The sequence below is a fragment of the Lissotriton helveticus genome, chromosome 1_1 (assembly GCF_964261635.1).
Source record: "Lissotriton helveticus chromosome 1_1, aLisHel1.1, whole genome shotgun sequence".
NCBI lineage: Eukaryota > Metazoa > Chordata > Amphibia > Caudata > Salamandridae > Lissotriton > Lissotriton helveticus.
In genome coordinates this window covers 1,218,481,798-1,218,502,974 of record NC_136057.1, presented here as the reverse complement: position 1 = coordinate 1,218,502,974, position 21,177 = coordinate 1,218,481,798, and positions in this window count along the sequence as shown.

Sequence of the window (21,177 nt, the reverse complement as noted above, 5' to 3'; positions counted from 1 at the left end):
CCAAGAGGGATGACTCGAATTGTTCTTCTCTATTTGACTTCTGGTTATTGGAGGAATTTTGCTATTAGCAACAATTAATGTCTGTGGCCTTAACGATCCCAAGAAAGCAGATATCCTATGCTTGCAGGATAACTCCACAATCTTTGATGCTATGAATAATGAATTGGCCGAGTGGCAGCTACCTTTAATCATCTGTAGTGATTTTAATATAAATTTGCCCGCAATTAAGAACATAGCTCTAGATAAAAATTGGATCTATAGCAGTCAGAAACCGAAGGTCTTTAAAGCCTTGAGGACTTTATGTCACAAACAGGTACTCACTGACATTTGGTATTCACAACACCCTGAAGATTCCGACCATACTTTTTATTACTTTCCACATAACAAGCTGGTGAGATTAGATTTTATTTTTGCATCTCATTCAATTCTTTATTTGTGCTCAATAGAAAAGACCCCACGTATTGTGTCATACCAATAAAAATAAGAGGGGTAACAGTGGTTTATAGAGATTTGGCTAACTGGACCTTTGAACACTCTCTACTTTTAAATATTGTAAACATATGAGGCACTGGATCCCACAATTAATTAAGGATAATTCAGACAGTACAGGGATTGTAGTGGTTTGGGATGCGCAAAAATCTGCAATAAGAGGAGAAACACTGAGCTTCTTGCTTTCCTTAAATAAAAAAGAGCATCAACTCCTGGGTAATTTGCAAACCCGATTGGCAGGTACAGAAGAAAACTTAATTACTGTTCTCAGGGATGGCAATGAGCCAGCTGATGCGCTTGCAAAAAAAATGTCTGCAAAATCATCTGTTATGGAGCAAATTGTCAAAAAAGCTGCAGATAGATTATCAATTTGAAGGAAGGAAGCATATCAATGTAACGAGCATGTCGGACATCACCTCGTGATTATGGCAAGACAAAAAGTTATAAAGAACATCATTACCGCAATTAAAGACCCCATACAAGAAATTATTTCAGATCTAGAGGGCATTCGTAAAGTGTTTCTTTCCTATTATCAAGATTTATATCATGAAACAAGCACAGCACATTTAAATGAAATCACTACTTATCTTAACCAAATTCCAGCGGTGCAATTAGCTCAATATGACCAGGCTCAGCTTGACGAGCCCCCTCAATGCATAGATGCTCTGTTTGGACTTAACAGCCTTCCCAACGGCAAAGCCACCGGGCTAGACAATATTCCAGCTGAATTTTATAAAGAAAATTCCACTGAATTAAAAGAGGTTATGCGCCACCTATTCATACATGCATTCAAGGGGGGGAGACCACCTGAATCAAGGTCACAAGCCAAAATTATTATTTTCTTAAAAAAGCATAAATCTGTCCTTGACCCTGCCTCTTTTCAACCTAAAATTCTGATAAACGCGGATAGCAAAATCTATTCTAAAATATTAGCGGTTTGATTAGCAGGGGTAATTTATACATTAATATCACCTAGGCAACATGGATTTATTTTAGACGTGGTACCATAGATCATATTAGGAGAACTATTTCACTGTTTGACCACGCCCATATTTCCAGAGATCCAATAGCACTTATTCTACTTGAAGCTGAGGAGGCCTTTGACAGGGTTTCCTGGCTTTTTTTGTGGTAGACCCTGTCAAGGGTCGGGATAGGCCAGGGACGTATACAGGCATTTAAGATGCTATACTTTTAGCCCACTACAAAATTATTTTTTAATGGTTCACTAACAGATACTTTTAAAATAACTAAAGGGAACCTGTCAGGGATGCCCAAGCTCACCGCTTTTGTTTGCATTATATATAGACCCCTTTTTACGATTTCTGGAAGCTAATCAAGGAATTAGCCCCATTTTTTCTCACTGCTGGGAAACAAAAGTACTGACTTATGTCGATGACATTGCTCTGGTAACTGCTAATCCTGGAACATCTATGGCTGAGGTTGAAGCAGAGGCGGCTAGATTTGGACTTTTATCAGGATACTCCCATAACAGATCTATAACCCAGATCATTTGTCAGAATTTCAGTATGGGTGACGACATTCGACAGGTATAAAAGGCTAGGAATCTTGAAGTAGATGTTATGGCCAGCGTCAAAATGATAGTTGACTGTAATATTGACCCCTTGTCGATAAAATTAAACCCGAATTAACTCAATTGCATAATTTGCTTCTTGCAATAATTGGTAGATGCAATATAATTAAAATGCTTTTTTTTCCTAAATTGTTGTACCTTATAAGAGCTATTCCGTTAGAATTTAGTACTATTTGTTTGAAAAGGATCGAATAGCTGTTCTCTCAAATTATATGGGCTTATAAAAAACCCAGAAGAGCTTATATAAGTATTTTTCTCTACCAAAGGAAAGGGGTAGGCTGGCTCTTCCAAATATATGCTTTTATATTGGGCAACCACTCTTCTGTATAACCTCACTCTTTTTTCCGATAAGCCAAAAGATAACCCATTGCAAGATATACCTACCCCTATAGAACTCATAATGGGCAGAGATGCATGGGGATGGATCTGGAGATTTCTGATTGATTCCCATTATAATAAGGTTTGTTTCAAGACGTTGGTAGCTGGGCTCAAAACCATGATATCGGCCCGTAAAATGTTAGGACGGGGCCGTGTGAATTATTACACACCAATCTATAATAACCCTAACCTGCCTGAAATTTTTAAAGACTTAATAATCAAAAAGTGGCAAAATAAAGGCCTATCGAAACTTAGCGATTTTTATTCCCTTTCCGATATAGCTTCATTCGAAAATCTCAAAGAAAGATATGAATTGGATTGGAGAGATTTCTATAAGTATATGCAAGTACGTGATTTTTTAAGGAAAAAATGTGGCAGCACAGCAGGATTCATAAATAACCCTATTATAGACAACTTGAGAAAGAAACATTCATCTATTGGAACAATGTATAACTCTCTTAACTCATTAATGCTGGATGGTTTGGCAAGACAGGCTAGGAAGGGGGAAGTGTCATGCCCTGATGTCCCACTCGAGCTGAAACTTTAAGCGCATGGCACTATATAAGACGCCTTAGACCAACGGAACGCCGCTTTGCGTTCTAGCGTCTAGCCTAACTCCCCAGTGTTCTGTCCCGGTTTGTTTTGCCTGACTTCCGGTTTCCCTTCGGTAGTACATTTCCTGTTTGTTTCCTGCCTCCTCCGAGAGGGTGTTTCTGTTCGGCGGCATTTCTGAACCCGTACCCCCAGTTACGTCGCCGCCCTGACCTTCCCCACCTTAAAGTCAGTATATTCTGTGTTGTTCGTATATGACTCTTATCTCGGGTTATTCAGTCCGTGTATATTCTCTTTTCTGATTAATTCCCAATCACCTTGTGCTCCGCCCGGCGGCCGGGTTTTTCCCCGCCATCCGGCTGGGCACAGCCACTCCATTCTCCCTTACTCCTGGTGCTCCGCCCTTGCGGCCGGGTCTATCCCCGCCATCCAGCTGGGCACTGCTAAGTGCATCAGAGACGCAACCAATCAATTTTTTCCCTTTCTTCTTGTGCTCCGCCGGCGGCTGGGTCTATCCCCGCCATCCGGCTGGGCACTGCCGACTATCAGTATTTTGGTTCCCTAAGCTGACTCCCATTGTGTGTATCCTCACACCATCCTTCCCTTTGGCATTATTATGGGAACTTGCGTGGACCAAGGTGTGGTGTGATTTCAAGGCTCACCTACAAAGAATCACAGTAACAGCGCCTTGCGCTGCCTTTCTTATAATATATCGGGGGTTACAAGAGTGGATAACTAAGTGTAATTCTCATGTGGCAGATAACCCTGTACATACTGCAAGGTAGAGACTCGTATGCACGTATCCAGCCTTGAAGAAGAATTGGATGTTCTTCCAGTTTTATACAAAGAACAGCAGAATGAGATTTATACATTATTTTCTTTCACATGCTAGTGTAGATTGGAATAGAGTTTTGATTATCTTTTGTCTTGTTGTGCACAGAAAACGAACACCTTATTCTACCCTTCAACCATGTCCCAAGGTACAGACGTTTAGTTGTGGTAGGTGATGTTCATATTTATATAATAGACATTGTGCATATACATTGTGCTGTTATCAAGTGTAGATGGTAATATATTCCTTCCCTTACAGCCTGTGTTTCACCAAGCGTCCACTCTGAAGTCCACAGCCAAGACCTATTGTTTTACCCAACCTTTCCTTGTTTTGTTTCCCTGTTTTCCCCTGGCGAGCCATTCGGTACTCTAGAGTCTGATAGAGTCGAAAGGCCGTAGGGGAAGGCTGAGGATTATTCTCCGGATTCCTGACGCTTCTGCGGAACCAGTCTGGAAATCATTACAGAACGCAAAGCCCAAGTGGTGTGTTCTGCCCGAGCGTCATGGAATTGGAAGCGGTGTCTCTGGCGGATATCGCCGGTATGATAGGGAACTTACAAGCTGAAACCCAGGCCTTAGCTACCAGAGTTGATACCCTTCAGCGCCAACAAACTACTGGAGCCGCAGGAGGAGGAGCGAATGCAGGACTACCAGTGGTGCAGGTCACTACTCCTCCCTCCATCCCTCTAGCACCCCCTGAGAGGTTTTCCGGGGATGCGGCCCGTTGCGCAGCATTCCTTAGTCAATGCCAGCTGCATTTTACATGTAAAGCTCAATGTTTTCCATCAGACCAGGCCAGAGTCGCTTTTGTCATACCATATCTGAGTGGGTCTGCGGCTGATTGGGCCATTCCTTTGGTGGACAGAGACGATCCACTGTTGCATAGTTTTCCAGCATTCAAGAGGGAATTTCGTAAATTGTTCGATGGACATACATATAACCATTCCTCTGCTACTGAGTTGTTGGGCCTTAAACAGGGGAATCAAGATCTTGTGGCGTACATAACATCATTCCACAGGTTGGTGGTTGAGTCCAACTGGCCTGAAGAGAAACGCAGTACGTTGTTTTACAGAGGTTTGAGACACGACCTGAAAGATGCCCTATCGCAAATAGTCGACTTGCCAGATTCCTGTACAGATCTCATTGATTTAGTTGTCAAAATAGAACACACGAATACAGGAAAGGAAGAAAGAGAGAGGGAAGTTCGAATCTAGGTACGTCACTATTAATGAGAAAAAGAGTACTCCAGAGAAGACTTGTGAAGACAGTGAGCCTATGCAGATAGGCATAGTAAGGGGTCCACTCACGCCTGAGGAGAGACAGAGAAGAAGAACACTTAGACTCTGCTTATATTGTGGCAAAGCAGGCCACTACCTTAAGTCATGTCCCATTTAACCCACACAATCAAAGTACTCGGGAAACTTGACAGCCTGGGATCCTGTGAGACGAGAATCCCGGGTAGGTCTGACCTTACAGTCTCTTCCTCTGATTACACAATAAAATCTACTAATCATTTATATGTGTCGGCGTACCTTACTTACGGGCAGTATGGTCTGCATGTTTTAGTAATGATAGATTCCGGTGCATCAGGGCACTATATGGATACGGAGTGGGCAAAGGAAAACATGATACCCCGAACAAAGAAGGAGATAATCAGTAATGTTACCACGATAGATGGCAGCTCTCTGGTCTCTGGACCTGTAACTCATCGTACGGCACAGCTGCACATGAGGATAGACCCAGACCATCAAGAAGATATACAGTTCGATTGAATCTGTTCTCCACAATTTCCAGTGCTCCTAGGCTTGGTTGAGGTCTCATAACCCTGACATAAATTGGGAAACTTCTACAGTGACGTTTCCCCCTGCCTCTTGTCCACATCCCTTAGGGGCGGCTTGCGAAAATGTACCCAGCATTATAGGGAAGAATGATACCGTCTCAGACTTACCATCTTGTTATCAGGATTTACAGACAGTCTTTGACGCTAAGGAAGCTGAGATTCTTCCTCCCCATAGGGTGTACGACTGCTGGATTGATCTTGAGATAGGGGCAAGGATCCCCTGTAATAGGATTTATGCTCTCACAGAAAAGGAGAATGTATATTTGAGAGACTATTTGGACATCATGCTTGAGAAAGGCTTTATTCGGTCGACTCGTTCCCCTGCTTCTTCGTCTTTGCTTTTCATCCCTAAACGAGAAGGGGGGCTCCGCTGTTGTATTGACTATCGGAAGTTAAATGATGTCACTATAAAAAACCGTTATCCTTTGCCTCTCATCGCCCCCCTCCTTGACAGAGTGCACAACACCCAGTTTTTCACCAAGTTGGAATTGCGTGGTGCTTACCATCTTGTGCGGGTCAAGGAGGGGGACGAATGGAAGACAGCTTTTTGTACTAAGTTCGGTCTTTTTGAGTACCTTGTGATGCCCTTTGGGCTTTGTAACGCCCCTGCGGCGTTTCAATTTTTTATAAACGAAGTGCTAAAAGACATGCTTGACTTTTATGTGATCGCATATATCGATGACCTGCTGATTTTTTCTCCTTCTATGACAGAACATGTGCAACATGTACGAAACGTGTTGGAGCGCTTACTGGATAATCGCTTCTATTGTAAATTGGAAAAGTGCACTTTTCATACCCAGAAGGTCCCTTTTTAGGGATATGTTGTCTCTCCTTGGGGCCTCAGCATGGATCCGACTAAGGTTGATGCCGTTCTCGCATGGCCTGCTCCCCGTAGCATTAAAGAGATCCAAAGTTTTCTGGGTCTGGCCAACTTCTATAGAAGGTTCATTCAGAATTTCTCGGCCCTGGTTGCGCCCATTACGGCCTTGTTAACCCCTTCGACGCTCATGACGAGCTGGGCTCGTCATGGCGTAGCCTCCTCGCACGCTCATGACGAGCCCAGCTCATCACGTAAAGGGCGCTTTCGCAAAACCCAGCGTACGGGCGGAATTCCGCCCGCACGCATGCGGTTAAAAAAGGGGATTCCGTTCTTATGGTCCGATGAGGCTGATTGTTCATTCCGGTTGCTGAAGACCGCCTTTACCAGTGCTCCAGTTTTGCGTCATCCGGATCCTGCCTTGCCTTTTGTGGTGGAGGTGGATGCCTCCCAAGTGGCAGTGGGAGGCGTTTTGTCTCAGGCAGATCCTGTGTCAGGAGAGTGTCATCCTGTAGCCTACTACTCCCACAAATTCACCCCTGCTGAATACAATTATGCAGTAGGGGACAAAGAGCTCCTAGCAATCAAGAAGGCATTCGAGGAGTGGAGGCAATACATACTAGGCGCTCGATATCCTACAGTGGTGTACACGGACCACCGTAACCTTCAATATATCAGGTCAGCCAAAGCTCTGTCCATGAGGCAATTACGCTGGTCTCAATTCTTCAGTGAATACGACTTTTTAGTTCACTATAGACCAGGGAAAAGAAACGGCAAGGCGGACGCCTTGTCCCGACTGGGTTTCGATCATCCAACAGAATCGATAGAGCAGCCCAATATCATTCCTAGGGAGAACATCATAGGGGGATACTCACGGAAGAGGGTTTCTTGAGTCAGGTGAAGATAAGTCAAGCCGCAGTGGAAATGCATGCACTAGTGGGTTCTCAGGAAACCTCTACGAAGGAGGGTTATGTATGTGTTCAGGGGGGAGTAGTATTGCCCTCCCGTGAGTTGCAAGAACAGGTATTGAAGTGGTATCATACACATCCCGTGGCAGGCCATCGAGGAATCAAGAGGACAACCAAAGCTGTGCGTGAACGTTTTTGGTGGCCTACTATGCTAAAGGATATAGAATCCTTTGTCAAAACTTGTCATGTATGTGCTCAGAGCAAAGTATCTCCCCAAAACCCAGTAGGCCTACTCATGCCTTTAGCTTCCCCGCCAGGCCCTTGGCATACTGTGTCCCTTGATTTTATAGTGGAGTTCCCACTCACTAAGATGAAGAACAATACCTTGTTAGTCGTGGTAGACTTATTCACGAAAATGGCTGATTTTGTGCCTTTGGGGGTATTACCCACAGCAGTTGAATTAGCTTCAGTGTTTATGCAGCAGATAGTCCGCCTCCATGGTTTCCCTTCTGTCTTGGTTTCAGATAGAGTGGCCCAATTTGTGTCTCGTTTTTGGAGGTGTTTATGTTCTTTGCTCCAGATAGACGTTAGACTGTCTTCTAGTCACCACCCTCAGTCAGATGGGCAGACAGAGAGGGTTAATCAATGCTTTGAACAGTACATAACATAAGAAATCAGGTCCTGCAGTCCCTACTAGACTGGGATGAACTCGTATGGGTGGCTGAATTGTCATACAATAATAGTCCACATACCTCTATTAATGCCACCCCTTTCTTTTGTTCCTATGGTTACCACCCTAAGTTGTTGCCTTCAGGGATCCCTACAGACAGTCCGACTCCCGCAGCAGCTGATCTGGTTGAGAGACTACAGGGGGTACATAAGAAAACACTAGACAGTCTAGAGATGGCTAAAGTGAGATACACTGAGGGAGCAAACTTACACAGGAGGTTAGAACCTATCTATTCACCCGGGGATGAGGTGTGGCTGTCCACGAGATACATTTCGCTTGGTGGTCCTCGCAAGTTCATCCCCAAATTTATAGGGCCCTATAAGGTGATCAAGATGATTAATCCGGTGGCCATGAAGTTAGAATTGCCCCCTTCATTTAGAATTCACCCAGTATTCCATGTTTCACTGTTAAAACCGGTTGAACCAGGTACCAGATTGCCTAAGAAACCCGCTCCTATAACCATTCAAGATTCTGAGGAATATGAAGTCGAGGTTATCTTGGACTCACATAGAGTGCGAAAGAACCTCCAGTACTTGATTCATTGGAAAGGTTATGGAGTCGAGGAGCGCACCTGGGAGCCAGCTCACAACGTACATGCCCCTCGGTTGGTACGTTTGTACCATCTGCAACATCCTGACAAGCCCAAACCCGGGGGGGTGCATTGTGGGGGGAGTGTGCTGTCATGCCCCGATGTCCCACTCGAGCTGTAACTTTAAGCGCATGGCACTATATAAGACGCCCTAGACCAACGGAACGCTGCTTTGCGTTCTAGCATCTAGGCTAACTCCCGAGTGTTCTGTCCCAGTTCGTTTTGCCTGACTTCCGGTTTCCCTTCTGTAGTACGTTTCTTGTTTGTTTCCTGCCTCCTCCGAGAGGGTGTTTCTGTTCGGCGGCATTTCTGAACCAGTACCCCTAGTTACGTCATCGTCCTGACCTTCCCCACCTTAAAGTCAGTATATTCTGTGTTGTTCGTATATGACCCTTATCTCGGGTTATTCAGTCCGTGTTTATTCTCTTTTCTGATTAATTCCCAATCATCTTGTGCTCCGCCCGGCGGCCGGGTTTTTACCCGCCATCCGGCTGGGCACAACCACTCCATTCTCCCCTACTCCTGGTGCTCCGCCCGGCGGCCGTGTCTATCCCCGCCATCCGGCTGGGCACTGCTAAGTGCATCAGAGACGCAACCAATCCATTTTTTCCCTTTCTCCTTGTGCTCCGCCCGGCGACCGGGTCTATCCCCGCCATCCGGCTGGGCACTGCCGATTATCAGTATTTTGGTTCCCCGACCTAAGCTGACTCCCATTGTGTGTATCCTCACACCATCCTTCCCTTTGGCATTATTTTGGGAACTTGCATGGACCAAAGTGTGGTGTGATTTCAAGGCTCAACTACAAAGAATCACAGTAACAGCGCCTTGCGCTGCCTTTCTTATAATATATCGGGGGGTTACAAGAGTGAATAACTAAGTGTAATACTCATGTGGCAGATAACCCTGTACATACTGCAAGGTAGAGGCTCGTATGCACGTATCCAGCCTTGAAGAAGAATTGGATGTTCTTCCAGTTTTATACAAAGAACAACAGAGTGAGATTTATACATTATTTTCTTTCACATGCTAGTGTAGATTGGAATAGAGTTTTGATTATCTTTTGTCTTGTTGTGCACAGAAAACGAACACCTTATTCTACCCTTCAACCATGTCCCAAGGTACAGACGTTTAGTTGTGGTAGGTGATGTTCATATTTATGTAATAGACATTGTGCATATACATTGTGCTGTTATCAAGTGTAGATGGTAATATATTCCTTCCCTTACAGCCTGTGTTTCACCAACCGTCCACTCTGAAGTCCACAGCCAAGACCTATGTTTTCCCCAACCTTTCCTTGCTTTGTTTCCCTGTTTTCCCCTTTCGAGCCATTCGGTGCTCTAGAGTCTGATAGAGTCGAAAGGCCGTAGGGGAAGGCTGGGGATTATTCTCCGAATTCCTGACGCTCCTGCGGAACCAGTCTGGAAATCATTACAGGAAGAGGAAATTTATTTTCTGAAGACATATTCTTCCACTCAACCGAACTAGCACAAAGTCTGCTAATTCCGGCGCGGCTTCAAGCCCAGTATTATATATCCTGTTTTTCACTTTATTATACCCCGAAAAAGATTGCGAAATGGGGGACAGGGAGAGGGACTCTATGCCCCCGATGCTCTTTGCATCAGGCAGATCTCAATCACATGTTTGCCTCTTGTGATATTTTAAGCCACTTAAAACTAGAGATCGCAAACTTTTTAAAAGAAGTGTTTGGGAGGGATATTTTTCTCTCTTCTTCCCTGATCCGAGGGAAACCGGGAGAGCAATTGGTTTTCGTAGGCATGGTGATATACCGACTCTGCTTAGCCTCAGCCTGGTTAGACCCATTCCCACCAGGTTATCATCAATGGCTAACACGACTAGTGGCGAATTATCACTTTGAAAAAGGTATCTATGAAAAAAGAGGGACAAGGTCCTGCTCGAAAGGTTGAAAAATTTGGGAACCTTTGACCAGATGGCTCGAGAGGTAATACGGGGCTCAAAGGATTTTTCGGTTTGGCTCTTCCGACATCAACTATATATACCTGTGTGTCTAACCCAGGGGAGGGAGGGGATGGGAGTGGGTGTAAATAAAATGTATGAAATTGTGCATGAGGAAAAGCTGCTGATTCAATATAAACTTCTCTTTTACAACAGGGCATCTGAGTAGTCGGCACATGTAACTACCATTTGCTGATCTAATATATGAATGGGTTTTTTTTTTCCTCTCTTTTCACTTGTAAACGGAATGAAATTTGAAGCACTATTTGCAACATTGTAATCATGCACTAAATAAAAACATTTAAAAAAACAAGAAAACTAGGTAAACGACCAATTGCGAAACTATTAAAGATCTATAAAGCAAATTGTGTCTCAACCGCCATGTATGGAGCTAGCATTTGGGGTTATGCTGACCCACAACCTTTATAGCTAATCGAGAATGTTTTCTGAGATATTTATTAGCGGTATTTATTAGTGGTCCCAAGCAGTACTGCTACACACATCTCTCATACAGAACTTGGGTTACCACATATATCAGACCTATTTAACGTCCGACTGGTTCTGTTATGGCACAAGATGTGGTCAACCACTGCCACTGGCTTTAATCAGGATGTGTTAAATGACTGTCTTAAGTTACAAAGGGTGTTTTATTTTCCCTGGATCAAATATGTTAAGAATTTTATGGCTGATCTTGGGCATCTGGAATATTTTTATGACGCGGCTAATACGACCATTATCTCAAGGAAATCATTAAAGATAGATTGTTTAGAGCTTGTGGGACCAATAGATTTTCCATAGAAATATTAAAACCCACAGTTAGAGAAAAAGAATGGTTATTATTACAATCAGGAGTGCAACTTTATCTTGTAACCATCAAAGGGGAATATGATAGGATGCTGTTGACCCGTTTTCGTTTAGGCAATTTACACAGACTAATATCTTTTCCAAATATAAGTGATTGCTCGAGATCTCTATGTCCGTGCCCATGAGATGATATATTTATACAATCCACAATGCATATTTTTTTGTTGTTGTAAATTGTACATTTTTATAAGAAAAATAGGGATAGAACCAATATTAAGGGTGTTAGGACTGAGACAATGCCTCCCCAGCTTTTCTCACATTACAACTTTTAGAGCATAATGTAATTACTAGCCACCTAACTAAATATTTGAAGGGTGTGATTAAAAGCAGGAAAACAATGTGATTGATCGAACCGACTTTTTAATAACCTAATTTGATTGTTTTAGATTATTTATGATAATGTAACTGTAAGAAATTTTGAGTGTTTTTATATATTGGGCTTTTATGATTTAATCTTTAAATCGAATGCCTTGAGTGGAAACCCAGAAGGAAGCAAGCTACAGACAGACTAATGTAGAGTAAGAGGCAGTTTGATTTGATGTAAAAAAAACAAACAGACCTCAGAAATATAAATGAAAATGTTAGTAGGAAATGGAGCAATAACAAGAATTTATAAATCGATAAATCAAAAAGGATTTGTAAAAAATTTTAATTAGGAAATGGAAATAATAGCGCAGTAAAAGTTACGGAAATATATGTTAATATAACACCAGGAGTACTTACTGGTGCCAGTGGAGCCATCTGCGTCTGAGGCCGCTTCCGGCCCCTCAGCAGACCCAGTCTTCTTCTTGTTCTTGCCCCTGGATGCTGATCATGCAAGACATATTTAAAGAGACAAAAATGATTGGTGTTAAAAAAATAAATATTAAATAGTCACTCCAAAAAGATTTTAGACAGGAAACAAGAATTGCAATAATATTGACCTATGCTATCAGATCAACAAGTAGTAGACTAGTATCGCAGTCGCGGATCATCCTATCTTTATTATTCCACAGTTCCATTCTGATTCCTGAATCCTAAACCTACCTAGCCTGCCTATTCCCTAGACTTTGGTATGAATTTTAAAAAAATGATATTTGCTTCTAAGTTCTGATCTCATTTACAATCATCTCTCAGTCTCAACCCCTTCTTAAATGCATAGGAGGACGCATGCATATTGCATACTAGGACTGAAGGCACCTGAGAGGACTGGTCACACAGGCCACTAAATTACCAAATAATAAGTAACTAACGAACAAATTACCACCACTATCTTAGTGACAGGACAGGCTGACAGGTCAAAGGAAAGGACTGTAGTCCTTCCTATCTGCATTACCTAACTTAAACCCTCTAACCTCTCTTACATAATCAGCCAAAGCGAGCGCAAAGTTGCAAACAAGTACGATTAGTAGCTATGAGCACCTGTCTAGAAGAATACCATTCACATAATATAACATTTTTATACGTAAGTTACCTGCATGTAAGCAGCAGCAGCATTCTTGCTATTTGGGAAAAAAATGTATTCGCAATGACAGAAAAGAAGAACACAATAGTAATATATTTAGCTACTCACCAAGTCCTAGGGCCACAAACCTAGCAGGACCAGCAGGTCCTGCTCCCGGTCCAGGATGTTGGACCACCGGTGCATCATTTGGTTATGGGTGCGCTGGACCCCAGAGCAGCGAAACACTACCCCACGCACCCTCTCCCACCGCCGGTGATGCTCTCGGAGCCTGGACCTGGACCCAAGCCTGCAGCCTGCTACCAGGGTTAATGGGAGGTGGCGCTGGACAAAAAAAATGAGTGCGGCCTCCTCCACCTGGGAAATCTAGGCTCGGGCCTGCAAGCTTTCCGGGCGGCGCCTTCCGCAAGAAAGGCGACCGCGGCTGTCACTCCTCCTCTTCCCCTACTTCTTCACCATGATTCCGGGGTGGGGGGGGAGTAAATATAGGAAGTAAACAAAGGAAGTAAAAAAAATAAAAACCAAGAAATAGAAGAGCAGTCATATACTCACTAAAACACACAAAAAGTAGAAAGAAAACATAAAATATACATCCAGGAATAGAGAGGGATACATAATAAATCACAAAGATCAGAAAAAAGGTTTTAGAAACACAGGATTTAAAAGATATAGGGAGGATAGGAAAAAAGGCCCAGAACCAGAGCAAACATGAAAAAAACGATGGCCGTGCCCATGGGCGACCGTATGGTGAAGTTTGCACGATATTTCCCTCGTAGCACGCAATACGCATTTCCAAACACACAATACGTGTTCCCGAACGTCAAAAACGCATCGCGATTGGGTAGAGCAAGCAACTCCGCTCGCTCACGGAACTTCGCAGAGCTTTTTTAAAAGTTCGCAGAATTCCGTGTAGCACTGCTACGCAAACTCCGCCCAGGCCTACTGCTGTCTTCTCGACAAATACATGAGATTGTTTACTGGCAGAACCTTTTATAACTCATTACGCTTAAGCAGACATTGAAGAGAAAACTACCTCACTAACTGCACTTTCCCGCACTTAGACAAAGGAGAATGATGGGCTTCATTAGAGAATTTTGGATGTTGGGGTGAATCACCATGCCTATTGCTGACTTCCTCACAAAATATTTGATTTTAAGATATCACTTGCTTTATTATCACTGTTATTTAATGGTTTATTTATGTCTGTTGCTCTATTTTTATTGTAGTTGTTTAAATATGAAAAGGTTTTTAGATTGTAATGATTTTAAATATTCTTGCAATCAATAAATCAAAATCTGTGGGTAATTTATATGTTGGTGGGTTAAGGCTATGGATACTCTGTTTAGGGCTTGCATGTTTATAAGGGAAATTATATTTTTAAATATAAACAAAACAATATATCATGTGACATACATGACCTTTACATCTGTTAGAGATTTAAAAACGCCAGGGCAGATATCAAAAAGAAATTAAACCCGTAGTGATCAAACTGAAATGGCACATTTGAGAGATTGGTGGATTAGCTGAGGGGGGTGAGAAACCATCTCAAATAATAAGAACAATGCTTGTCAGAGTACACCACTAAAGTCACAAAATAAGCTGTGCTTAGCCCTCTGGGAGCTGGGCACAAAAGTAGCCTGGCTAAACTTAGCCGCAGTGTGTAAAGTTTGTATGAGTGCTCAGACAGTAATAAAGGTAAAAAGCAACACAAGTAAAATCCCAAAACAATTTATAACAATACATTTCAATAAAATAAAATTGCGACACAACAACAGAAATCCAGAAAGAATAATTTTGTAACTTTAAGGTTAAAAAGAGTGTCAAAAAGCATCAAGCGCCAACTGGGGTCATCTGATTGTGCTTGAACTGTACCTAGGCACAAGTTCAGGACAACTGTAATGGAGCAAGGTCGGATACAGATTCTAGAATTGACCAGGTTGGTAGCATTTCCTTCAGACTTAGCCGATGAACTGGAACTGAAAAATCAGTGGGGCACGAAAATAGGCTATAGCCGAAGACTATTCAACGATGTTAGGTAGCTGCTGAACTCGATTGCCATGAAGCCATAGACTTTTGGCTGGAGTGTGAGACATTTTTTTCCCACTGAAGTGTCCATTCTGGCGGAATACTTTTGGTGCCTTCGCCGTTTTAAAATTTCTACATTCAGACTTAGCCATATTTTAGAGCTGGGATTCTTCAAATGGGGTGAGGCTCTAGTCTGTAGAAGAATAGGGCTTCATGGATTCTTCAAATGGGGTGAGGCTCTAGTCTGTAGAAGAATAGGGCTCCATGAGGCTGGATATCTTTTCCGATAGCTCCTGCTGATTTATATTTGTGGCACAGAATACCTCTAAGCGGAAGTAAGCTGAGTCTTCAGCTCAGCAGCAATGCTGGTCTTTGGAGCCCAAAAATATCTAAATCCCAAATATTAGGGATATGGTGGGAGTAGTGCACTTTGACAGAGCCAAGTCCCTGTAGTTGAAAAAGGATGTCAGCATTATGATGCATTTATTTGTCCTTCATAGAAGAGGGAGAGCAGGTCCAGTCATCTAGGCTCTTCTCAGTTCGCAGATTGCTGATCCAATCCTCTTTTGACCTTCCACAGGTCTAGTAATGATTTGTGGACAGTTTGGTGAGTGCCACATATTTGCTTGGCACCACCTTGCAGGTGAGGGTTATTCTTTGCCCCTCACTAAGTAACAAGGTAAACGTTTCCAGAGGTAACCATACTAACTTTTGAAGCACTTTGTGTGTGCCCTACAGCAAACAATTCCACAATGCTCCTTTCTTCCTAAAACCAATATAGCATAACCTTTCTTTCCATGTGGAGAGCTCAAGTCCATCCCTCTGAGATATGACCATAGAAATGAGCAATTTCTGTTCCACTGGGATTGTTGGCTGCCTGACGGGGGGAACAAAGCAGGGCCCACCCCGGTGTCAACTAAAATGTGCTTATGTTAGGGTAGACATCTTTGAAGTTAGTCAGAGAAAATGAACAGAGGAACAGACACACCTTACTTCACCCACACCCAAGGCCTTTGTCCTGCTGGTAGAGAATCAGAAACACTTATCCAAACCCAAAGAGATTGTTTTGTTCTGGGAGCGGTTTGCACACCTTATCAAGGGAGCTATTCAGTTACCATGTGACAGTTGGAGCTCATACAAAAAGGCCTCCAGAGGCTTTTGGAAAGAAAAATATTCCTTTCTAGAAATGTGTTTTCCACAATATTTATGAAAAATCTGACTTTGCAAGGGAATTAGGCTTTCAATAAATATTACAAAAATTCAGAAAATTACACTAGTGTGAGATAACATCATTCAATGTAATATATCACCCCGTTGCTTTCCTATGCACAGTCAGCCCTGCTAGTGTAAAAATAGCTTTTTTTCACTGCCTGCAATGACATGTAACTTTAAATTTCGACATGTTCTATTTTTAAATATCACATACCTTTCTTTTGTGTGGTAAGGCGTACTTAGGGGTGACCAATTAATATTTAAAAGAACGGGTTAGGCCTGTCGAGCTTAAAACCTGCACAACCAGGCCACACATGGTCGGATTGCAGACCTGCTTGCACTGTCTCTGCAGTGGATGACACAATGGGGCATATTCTCAAGGACTTCTCGGCGAGTTATCGTCACTTTAGCGCAGCAAAAGTAAAGTGGCGAAAGAATCATTGCCCCATTCTCAAGATGGTGCAAACTACCGATATCGGCAATTTACCAGCGATAGCTTCACAAAAAAACATTGCCACGGATGAGAATGGCAACCAACGCTAATAATATGCAGAGTAGGCGTTCCCGTGAAAAAAAACACAAAAACACCACTTCGCGGTATTCTAAATAGCCAGCCAGATCTGAGATGCTATCCAAAAACTGGCGATAATACGTGTTAGCAGCAGGGATTGAACACCTGCCTTTTACTGGTGTTAAGCAGTACGACTACTTGCAGCTAGGCTTGGGCGTAGTTTGGTGAGTTTTGCTACGCAGAACTCTGCAAAGTTCAAAAAAATCTCTGTGAAGTTCTGCGACTGGCAGAGTCCAGTGCGAACTGCAGTTTGTGCTGGTATTTCTACCGCTCAGGTAAAAATTCTACTCGAGCAGTAGCTTCCACTCGCAAACTTACTGTTCGCGATCGAGAATGGTAAGTTTGCGAACACGAGCGGAGAAAAAACTCCGCTGCAGATCGTGAAGCAGAGTTTTCTGCACTCTGCGGAGTGCAGAAAACTCTGGAAACTCAGCGAACAGAGTGAAGTTTACTACCCAGGCCTACCTGCAGCATGAAAGGGAGTCCAGCCCAGAGCCACATCGGCAGACCAACACATGCCATGGAGACACTGATCATGCAGCTCGGAGACCCAAGAGGGTAACAACAAGCACTGCCAACACCCCATGCCCCCCCGGACCACACCCCCCCGGACTACCACCGAGGCAGCACAGAACAGGACAGCGGATACTCCGAAAATGGCATGGGCTCTCAGCCACACAATATCAGAATGTGTGGAGAGGTGGGAACCAAGAATGTGTGAAGGAGGCAAGTCACCCATGAATAGGAATGCACACAATACCAAGTGTGGTGGGGAAGTGTTGGACAGACCTCAGTATGCAGAGCACAGACCTATCCATGTGGACATATACTGCTGGCATCCATAGTGTTGTGGACAGTGGACGCAACCATGTTACGTCAGGCAGTGGGGAAGACCTCAGTTATGTAGCTGTGTCATCCCCCCCTGTAAGCGAAAATGTTGCAATGTAGCATGCACCCGGAGAGCAGGCTTGCCCGAATGGAGAAACGAAGGAGCACAAGACCGCTCGGGTCAGGGATCATACATGCCAAGTGTTGTGTGTAACTGTATTGCCGTAGCATGAGCCAAATGCCTAAGCCACATTAGCAGCACCAGTTCAGCCAGGCATGTACTCTACATCTGTGCCCGCCCTATCCTTACCATAGGCCTACACTCATGTGGCCCACCACCTTCAGCGGCCAACATCACAGTGTAATTGACAGGCTTGTGGACATGTGCAGACAGTCATAACAATGGTGTGTCGTAGTCGCACACAATAGGCCCGGGGGGAGTAAGGAGCAGCAGTGAGGCAATGTAACACACAGTGATTCCACTTATATACCACATGCAAGACTGTTCAAACATGAATCCCAATGTCGCACACATCCCAAACCCCACCCCCAACAAGCAACATTACATTTCCTGAATGCAAGCAGATGAAAACCTAACATTAGGGATGAAAGGTTCTTTGTTTGAGCTATCAGGCAAAAGCACATCTGCATTGCCGGCCTCGGAATTGCATGTGCCCAGCACCCCCCAACAGATACCATAGCAGCTGATGACAACTCCCACACTACGCACAGCCCAACGAAGGAACAACATATACACACCCCACTGACAGGAGTCCTTGCTCGAAGTAATCTTGCGTGGAATGGCCTTTACACTTACTCCAACACCGTCCCAGGCATACACCATTGCACACTAAAACAACTCATTGATCCAAGCTGTGGCATTTCAGCCACAGAACAGGCGCAGGTCAGAACAGTGCTGCTACAACCAGAGCCACTGACGCAATAGCAGAACATCCCGAACACATGCACAACCCCTGTCATGTGGAACTGTACCATGCACGTATGCTGCATTCTCTGGGGGCAATACCATTGGCAGTGATGCAGATCAGTTACTGGCTAAGCTTCCGCCTTGCCAACATCCCCTGCATGCAGCCTGTGTTGCATTGTTGATCGTGCATATTCGAGTGGTGCATAGATGTCTGCCTATCCAACAAGCTGGTAGATAAACTGGATTTTTACATTAGTGTGCGTCCCCTGTTGACACACGACCAGGAGTGTCACAGTAATATCCATTTATGGGATGCCTTGATTCTTGGCATATATGCTGACAGCTGGACCTGGGAGATTGCACAAATCCTCGTGTGCAGTGACCACATTGAACCTCTCCCCTATTGGGCCATAGTGCAAGTTGGTGAAAGGGGGTGGACTCAGCAAATCTGTCCAGACCTGCTAATGGATAGACTCGCCGTCCTAATTGATGAAGTCGATAACAGCCTCATGTTGGAAATATTAGCCTATGAAGCTGCAATCGCTCTCATGGATGAGTAACTATGTACCTGCAGCCACAACAGATTGGAACACATTACACATGTCCCGACACCTTGTTGCATCTTGGAGATCTGGTCACATATCCCACGACAACAATGGGCATGGCTTCAATCTCCTGGACTCCAAATACATGAGCGGACAACAACGCAGCTTAACACACACCTGTGAAAAGTGAGGCACTCCCCCGGAGTGGACTGCAGCACTTGGCAACGTTCCTCATTCTTGCATACTTCTGCATTGGTCTGCATGTTGTGGCACTTATCTTGCCCGTACTGACACACAAATGCTAATAAAATCTACGCACCTTCATTTTTATTCAACTACGATGCATGTTGATTTGAATAACAATGTTTGTCTCAATGCCTATCTGTGTCACGGCCATACCTGCGCATTGATAGCATTACCCACGGAGTTCCTTTTTGTGGAATCACTGTCCCTACATTCATCCATACTTTCATTCTTGATTGATCATGGCCATGACACATCTGTGTGAATTGGAATGTTTTATTGACATTCAGTGGAGTGTTGAAGCTGGACCAGTGCAGGGCCATGCAAACCCACTTTACATTGTTGGCCCATGGAGGGCCAGCCAGAGTCATTTCGGGATTGACAAGTTCATAGGGAGTAGAAGACTACAGTCCGCAGTGTGACTGCTGTATCATTAGTAACCAAACTAAATACGGCAGGCCATGTGGAGGTCCAGGGTGAATGTCGCTCAGTGTATAGGGGAAAAGTGCTAGGTGTTATTCCAGGGCCTGATGCATAGGGCATAACCAAGCTGAACCCGGCCATATGGCAGAGATGAATGCTACCACTTCATTCTTACCACAAAACCAGATTCATTATCATCTTCATCCTCTGATGTGTCAGGTGCCTCACATGCTGGTGGTGGCGTTTTATCTGCATCACTGTGTGACAGTGATACATCAGGGGCCGGATGTGGAATGCCTGCCGCACTGTGTGGCACGGACACTTCAGGGGGAAGAGATGTGGATGGAGTGGTAGCACCAGCATCCATTCGTGCCAGGTCTTGTGCTGGCAATGACATGATGAAGATCTGCAGGGCATGGAAGATCACAGCTACATCTCGCTGGTGTGCAGCCATGGCAGCCATTTGTGAGGCTTGCATACGCTCCCTGTTCTCCATGATCAATGGAATGTGATGCCACTCCTTGCTGACATTGCTGGGGCCATTCTGACTAGACAGTTGTTCTTGGAACAGAGTCATGACTCCAGCGATGTCAGCCATGGCCTGTTGTAGAGCAAGGAGTGGACAGTGGGTGTCCGTTAGGGACTGTGAATGGTCCCTGATGGAACTTAGACATCCATGTATGGCATCTAGTTTGGCTGCCATGAGGTCATACCCAACCTGCAGCTGGTCAGACATCTTCTCCTGGCACCGTAACACACGGTGTTGGAAGGCCATGTGTTGGTCGTGGGGGTCCTGGGAGACAGCCGTGGTGGTGGGTACTTCCTTCTGTGTGGTCTGTGCATAGGATAGGGTCTCATGGAAGCAGCTGGGCTGCCCTGCTCCTGGAGGTGAGGTGTCGGAGCTGTCCCTGAGTTGCTGCAGTGTGTCAGTGTAGATGTTGGGGAGGTCCTCTTCATCATCAGTGCTGAGTTGTTGGGTCTGCTCTGCAGGTGGTGTTGATTCTCCCTCCTCAAAGTGAAGGGGAAATGCAGATTGGCATTGATTTTACATTTATGTTCAGCGTTGTTTGTGTCAGACTTCATGGCAATGAACATTGTGACTGTTTATGAGGAGACACCTATTTGTAGCGGGACACTTAGCATTTCTAAACCATCAGGGATGTGAGGTTGTAGTTGTACATTGTCATCTCACAGTTTCCTGCTATGCCAAATACAAATGGCCATGTTCTACATGTTCTATATGTTCCTCTGTTCTGTTATGACTGTGTTGCAGTTTGTGCCCCATTGTTGTCAATGTTTGGGTGCTCTGCATCTTAGGTACGTGTGCTGCATTGTGGGTGAGTTGCCCCTTTGGCTCTGATTTGTCTGGCCCTTATCCCTTTTTAGGCAGTGTGCCTT